We start from the raw sequence: 7,757 nt of genomic DNA on the forward strand, positions 1-7,757 counted from the left end.
CATCAGAACAGTTTCTTTACAGTCTTGCAAAAACGCCATGTTAAGATGAAAGGTCAAGGTCGAGAAAAAGGTCGAGAAATAAGCTGCTAAGGCGGAGGTAAGTGCTCTACTGAGTGGCCCCTGTACTTCAATTTTATGCTTCATCAGACCAGTCTTCCTAACCGCCAGTGACTTGCTTGAAACCACAGAAGTTGACGTTCCCTTTGATGTGGAAATTTCTCATTGAGAGATTCAGCGGCACTGGTTAAGGGGATACAGACTCATCTTCACACTGGCACGGCCGCACGTGAATATGCCATTAGGCCTTTGAAGAGGGAGAGTCCCCTTTTGTAAGTGACATCTTTTAAGGGAGATTTTCTTTCGACTGTCATGTAATTAATTTGTCTTTTGTTGTGATCTCAGTCTAGGAAGGTATGTTTTGGATAGAATTTTATGCGCTGTGTATGTTTTCATGTCAGGCTTACTCTGAAACTGAGCAGAACTAATGTCATTGGAGGGTAAAGAAAATTAAGGCTAAATTAAATAACAGAGGTATGAGAGAGAGAGAGAGAGAGAGAGAGAGAGAGAGAGAGAGAGAGAGAGAGAGAGAGAGAGAGAGAGAGAAAGCTAAATCAAATAACAGATCTATAACATAGAGAGAGAGAGAGAGAGAGAGAGAGAGAGAGAGAGAGAAAGAGAGAGAGAGAGAGGAGAGAGAGAGAGAGAGAAAGCTAAATCAAATAACAGATTTATAACAGAGAGAGAGAGAGAGAGAGAGAGAGAGAGAGAGAGAGAGAGAGAGAGAGAGAGAGAGAGAGAGAGAAATCAAATAAAATATCTATAAGAGAGAGAAATCAAATAAAATATCTATAAGAGAGAGAAATCAAATGAAATATCTATAAAATAAAATATCTATAAGAGAGAGAGAGAGAGAGAAAGAGAGAGAGAGAGAGAGAGAGAGAGAGAGAGAGAGAGAGAGAGAGAGAGAGAGAGATCAAATAAAATATCTATAAGAGAGAGAGAGAAATCAAATAAAATATCTATAAGAGAGAGAGAGAGAGAGAGAGAGAGAGAGAGAGAGAGAGAGAGAGAGAGAGAGAGAGAGAGAGTGTGTTACAAGGATTTTAGATGTCTCGGAGTCTTTTTAGATTCTTCAAATATTTAATTCTACAGCCAACGAGATGACCTTTGGTCTCAATATTCAAATCATAGTCCTTATACGTTCATACACACAAACCAAGTAGTCTTGCTGTAAGATGAGACATGTCTTTGTGATAAACAAAGAACCAATAGTTGAATGTTAAAGGTGCTTGATTTCAGTTCCAAAGCCCAACCACCCACTGTGGTGCCCAACTACGGCAGTCGCCTCCCCGGTAAACAGCTTAAACTCACGGTACCGGGCTGGGATAGATCTGCTCCCTTGCAAATGCTAGGCGAACATGTTACCACTGTACTAGCCTCCCCCACTGTGGTGCCCAACCACAGCAGTGGCCTCCCCAGTAAGAAGTTTAAACTCTATGTCCCAGGATGGGATCGATCTGCGGCCATGCGAATGCTAGGCGAACACGTTAAAACGGTACTAGCATCCTCCACTGTGGTGCTCAACCACAGCAGTCGCCTCCCCGGCAAACAGCTTAAACTCACGGTGCCGGGCTGGAATCGATATGCTGCCTTGTGAATGCTAAGCAAACACATTACCACTGTACTAGACTCCCCCACTATGGTGCCCAACCACAACAATGTCCTCACCAGTAAACAGCTTAAACTTAAGGTCCCGGCCTGGATCGATCTGCTGCCTTGCGAATGCTAGGCGAACACGTTACCACTGTACTAGACTCCCCCACTGTGGTACCCAATCACAGCAGTGGCTTCCCCAGTAAAAAGCTTAAACTTATGGGTCCGGACTGGGATCGATCTGCTGTCATCAGCAAGCATTACCTGGCCCTCCTTGGGCCTAGCTTGGGTGGAGAGGGGCTTGGGCGCTTAGCATATGTATACATGGTCAGTCTCTAGGGCATTGTCCTACTCGATAGGGCAATATCACTGACCCTTGCCTCTGCCATTCATGAGTAGCCTTTAAACCTTTAAAAATGGCCAGTGTCTAGGGCATTGTCCTACTTGATAGGGAAATATCACTGTCCCTTGCCTCTGCCATTCATGAGCAATCTTTAAACCTTTAAAAATGGTCAGTGTCTAGGGCATTGTCCTACTCGATAGGGCAATGTCACTGTCCCTTGCCTCTGCCATTCATGAGTAGCCTTTAAACCTTTAAAAATGGTCAGTGTCTAGGGCATTGTCCTACTAGATAGGGAAATATCACTGTCCCTTGCCTCTGCCATTCATGAGCGATCTTTAAACCTTTAAACATTGTCAGTCTCTAGGGCATTGTCCTACTTGATAGGGAAATATCACTGTCCCTTGCCTCTGCCATTCATGAGCGATCTTTAAAACTTTAAAAATGGTCAGTGTCTAGGGCATTGTCCTACTTGATAGGAAAATATCACTGTCCCTTGCCTCTGCCATTCCTGAGCGATTTTTAAACCTTTAAAAAATGGTCAGTGTCTAGGGCATTGTCCTACTTGATAGGGAAATATCATTGTCCCTTGCCTCAGCCATTCATGAGCGATCTTTAAACCTTTAAACATTGGCAGTGTCTAGGGCATTGTCCTACTTGATAGGGAAATATCACTGTCCCTTGCCTCTGCCATTCATGAGCGATCTTTAAACCTTTAAAAATGGTCAGTGTCTAGGGCATTGTCCTACTTGATAGGGAAATATCACTGTCCCTTACCTCTGCCACTCATGAGCGATCTTTAAACCTTTAAAAATGGTCAGTGTCTAGGGCATTGTCCTACTTGATAGGGAAATATCACTGTCCCTTGCCTCTGCCATTCATGAGCGATCTTTAAACCTTTAAAAATGGTCAGTGTCTAGGGCATTGTCCTACTTGATAGGAAAATATCACTGTCCCTTGCCTCTGCCATTCCTGAGCGATCTTTAAACCTTTAAAAATGGTCAGTGTCTAGGGCATTGTCCTACTTGATAGGGAAATATCATTGTCCCTTGCCTCAGCCATTCATGAGCGATCTTTAAACATTTAAACATTGGCAGTGTCTAGGGCATTGTCCTACTTGATAGGGAAATATCACTGTCCCTTGCCTCTGCCATTCCTGAGCGATCTTTAAACCTTTAAAAATGGTCAGTGTCTAGGGCATTGTCCTACTTGATAGGGAAATATCATTGTCCCTTGCCTCAGCCATTCATGAGCGATCTTTAAACCTTTAAACATTGGCAGTGTCTAGGGCATTGTCCTACTTGATAGGGAAATATCACTGTCCCTTACCTCTGCCACTCACGATCTTTAAACCTTTGAAAATGGTTAGTGTCTAGAGCATTGTCCTACTTGATAGGGAAATATCACTGTCCCTTGCCTCTGCCATTCATGAGCGATCTTTAAACCTTTAAAAATGGTCAGTGTCTAGGGCATTGTCCTACTTGATGGGGATATATCACTGTCCCTTGCCTCTGCCATTCATGAGCGATCTTTAAACCTTTAAAAATGGTCAGTGTCTAGGGCATTGTCCTACTTGATACGGAAATATCACTGTCCCTTGCCTCTGCCATTCATGAGCGATAATTAAACCTTTAAAAATGGTCAGTGTCTAGGGCATTGTCCTACTTGATGGGGATATATCACTGTCCCTTGCCTCTGCCATTCATGAGCGATCTTTAAACCTTTAAAAATGGTCAGTGTCTAGGGCATTGTCCTACTCTATAGGGAAATATCACTGTCCCTTGCCTCTGCCACTCACGAGCGATCTTTAAACCTTTAAAAATGGTCAGTGTCTAGAGCATTGTCCTACTAGATAGGGAAATATCACTGTCCCTTGCCTCTGCCATTCATGAGCGATCTTTAAACCTTTAAACATTGTCTGTCTCTAGGGTATTGTCCTACTTGATAGGGAAATATCACTGTCCCTTGCCTCTGCCATTCATGAGCGATCTTTAAACCTTTAAAAATGGTCAGTGTCTAGAGCATTGTCCTACTTGATAGGGAAATATCACTGTCCCTTGCCTCTGCCACTCATGAGCGATCTTTAAACCTTTAAAAATGGTCAGTGTCTAGGGCATTGTCCTACTAGATAGGGAAATATCACTGTCCCTTGCCTCTGCCATTCATGAGCGATCATGAGCGGGCATTGTCCTACTTGATGGGGATATATCACTGTCCCTTGCCTCTGCCATTCATGAGCGATCTTTAAACCTTTAAAAATGGTCAGTGTCTAGAGCATTGTCCTACTAGATAGGGAAATATCACTGTCCCTTGCCTCTGCCATTCATGAGAGATCTTTAAACCTTTAAACATTGTCTGTCTCTAGGGTATTGTCCTACTTGATAGGGAAATATCACTGTCCCTTGCCTCTGCCATTCATGAGCGATCTTTAAACCTTTAAAAATGGTCAGTGTCTAGGGCATTGTCCTACTTGATAGGGAAATATCACTGTCCCTTGCCTCTGCCACTCATGAGCGATCTTTAAACCTTTAAAAATGGTCAGTGTCTAGGGCATTGTCCTACTTGATACGGAAATATCACTGTCCCTTGCCTCTGCCATTCATGAACGATCTTTAAACCTTTAAACATTGTCAGACTCCAGGGTATTGTCCTACTTGATAGGGAAATATCACTGTCCCTTGCCTCTGCCATTCATGAGCGATCTTTAAACCTTTAAAAATGGTCAGTGTCTAGGGCATTTTCCTACTTGATAGGGAAATATCACTGTCCCTTGCCTCTGCCATTCATGAGCGATCTTTAAACCTTTAAACATTGTCAGTCTCTAGGGCATTGTCCTACTTGATAGGGAAATATCACTGTCCCTTGCCTCTGCCACTCATGGGCGATCTTTAAACTTTTAAAAATGGTCAGTGTCTAGAGCATTGTCCTACTTGATAGGGAAATATCACTGTCCCTTGCCTCTGCCATTCATGAGTAGCCTTTAAACCTTTAAAAATGGTCAGTGTCTAGGGCATTGTCCTACTTGATAGGGCAATGTCACTGTCCCTTGCCTCTGCCATTCATGAGTAGCCTTTAAACCTTTAAAAATGGTCAGTGTCCAGGGCATTGTCCTACTTGATAGGGCAATGTCACTGTCCCTTGCCTCTGCCATTCATGAGTACCCTTTAAACCTTTAAAAATGGTCAGTGTCCAGGGCATTGTCCTACTTGATAGGGCAATGTCACTGTCCTTTGCCTCTGCCATTCATGAGTAGCCTTTAAACCTTTAAAAATGGTCAGTGTCCAGGGCATTGTCCTACTTGATAGGGCAATGTCACTGTCCCTTGCCTCTGCCATTCATGAGTAGCCTTTAAACCTTTAAAAATGGTCAGTGTCTAGGGCATTGTCCTACTTGAAAGGGCAATGTCACTGTCCCTTCCCTCTGCCATTCATGAGTAGCCTTTAAACCTTTAAAAATGGTCAGTGTCTAGGGCATTTTCCTACTTGATAGGGAAATATCACTGTCCCTTGCCTCTGCCATTCATGAGCGATCTTTAAACCTTTAAACATTGTCAGTCTCCAGGGTATTGTCCTACTTGATAGGGAAATATCACTGTCCCTTGCCTCTGCCATTCATGAGTAGCCTTTAAACATTGTCAGTCTCTAGGGTATTGTTCTACTTGATAGGGAAATATCACTGTCCCTTGCCTCTGCCATTCATGAGTAGCCTTTAAACCTTTAAAAATTGTCAGTGTCTAGGGCATTGTCCTACTTGATAGGGAAATATCATTGTCCCTTGCCTCTGCCATTCATGAGTAGCCTTTAAACATTGTCAGTCTCTAGGGTATTGTTCTACTTGATAGGGAAATATCACTGTCCCTTGCCTCTGCCATTCATGAGTACCCTTTAAACCTTTAAAAATGGTCAGTGTCTAAAGCATTGTCCTACTTGATAGGGAAATATCACTGTCCCTTGCCTCTGCCATTCATGAGTAGCCTTTAAACATTGTCAGTCTCTAGGGTATTGTTCTACTTGATAGGGAAATATCACCGTCCCTTGCCTCTGCCATTCATGAGTACCCTTTAAACCTTTAAAAATGGTCAGTGTCTAGGGCATTGTCCTACTTGATAGGGAAATATCATTGTCCCTTGCCTCTGCCATTCATGAGTAGCCTTTAAACATTGTCAGTCTCTAGGGTATTGTTCTACTTGATAGGGAAATATCACTGTCCCTTGCCTCTGCCATTCATGAGTAGCCTTTAAACCTTTAAAAATGGTCAGTGTCTAAAGCATTGTCCTACTTGATAGGGCAATGTCACTGTCCCTTGCCTCTGCCATTCATGAGTAGCCTTTAAACCTTTAAAAATGGTCAGTGTCTAGGGCATTGTCCTACTTGAAAGGGCAATGTCACTGTCCCTTCCCTCTGCCATTCATGAGTAGCCTTTAAACCTTTAAAAATGGTCAGTGTCTAGGGCATTTTCCTACTTGATAGGGAAATATCACTGTCCCTTGCCTCTGCCATTCATGAGCGATCTTTAAACCTTTAAACATTGTCAGTCTCCAGGGTATTGTCCTACTTGATAGGGAAATATCACTGTCCCTTGCCTCTGCCATTCATGAGTAGCCTTTAAACATTGTCAGTCTCTAGGGTATTGTTCTACTTGATAGGGAAATATCACTGTCCCTTGCCTCTGCCATTCATGAGTAGCATTTAAACCTTTAAAAATTGTCAGTGTCTAGGGCATTGTCCTACTTGATAGGGAAATATCATTGTCCCTTGCCTCTGCCATTCATGAGTAGCCTTTAAACATTGTCAGTCTCTAGGGTATTGTTCTACTTCATAGGGAAATATCACTGTCCCTTGCTTCTGCCATTCATAAGTAGCCTTTAAACCTTTAAAAATGGTCAATGTCTAGGGCATTGTCCTACTTGATAGGGAAATATCACTGTCCCTTGCCTCTGCCATTCATGAGCGATCTTTAAACCTTTAAACATTGTCAGTCTCCAGGGTATTGTCCTACTTGATAGGGAAATATCACTGTCCCTTGCCTCTGCCATTCATGAGCGATCTTTAAACCTTTAAATATGGTCTGTCTCTAGGGTATTGTCCTACTTGATAGGGAAATATCACTGTCCCTTGCCTCTGCCATTCATGAGTAGCCTTTAAACCTTTAAAAATCGTCAGTGTCTAGGAATTGTCCTCCTTGATAGGGAAACATCACTGTCCCTTGCCTCTGCCATTCACGAGCGGACTTTAAACCTTTAAACATTGTCAGTCTCTAGGGTATTGTCCTACTTGATAGGGAAATATCACTGTCCCTTGCCTCTGCCATTCATGAGTAGCCTTTAAACCTTTAAAAATCGTCAGTGTCTAGGAATTGTCCTCCTTGATAGGGTAATATCACTGTCCCTTGCCTCTGCCATTAATGAGCGATCTTTAAACCTTTAAATATGGTCAGTCTCTAGGGTATTGATTTACTTGATAAGGCAATGACACTGTGCCTTGCCTCTGCCATTCACGAGCGGACTTTAAACCTTTAAATATGGCAAAGCTGAATCTTCTTCAGCAGCTTCCTAGACAGATTTCCCGCTAAGTGTAAAATCTGGTCTAACTTATGCCAGGAAATATTTACCATTCCCAGAAAATGAGTCAGTACTCTCTTCGGTATTTAATGAATCATTTTCTTTTATGTTCAGATAAACACAATTACTTTTCCTTTTCTATTTTTATTTTTCATTTTTATTTTGTCCACAAAAAATAAGTTTTTATAGTTTATATGTGAAGGA

Source organism: Palaemon carinicauda, chromosome 8 (genome assembly GCF_036898095.1).
Source record: "Palaemon carinicauda isolate YSFRI2023 chromosome 8, ASM3689809v2, whole genome shotgun sequence".
NCBI classification, from domain to species: Eukaryota; Metazoa; Arthropoda; class Malacostraca; order Decapoda; family Palaemonidae; genus Palaemon; species Palaemon carinicauda.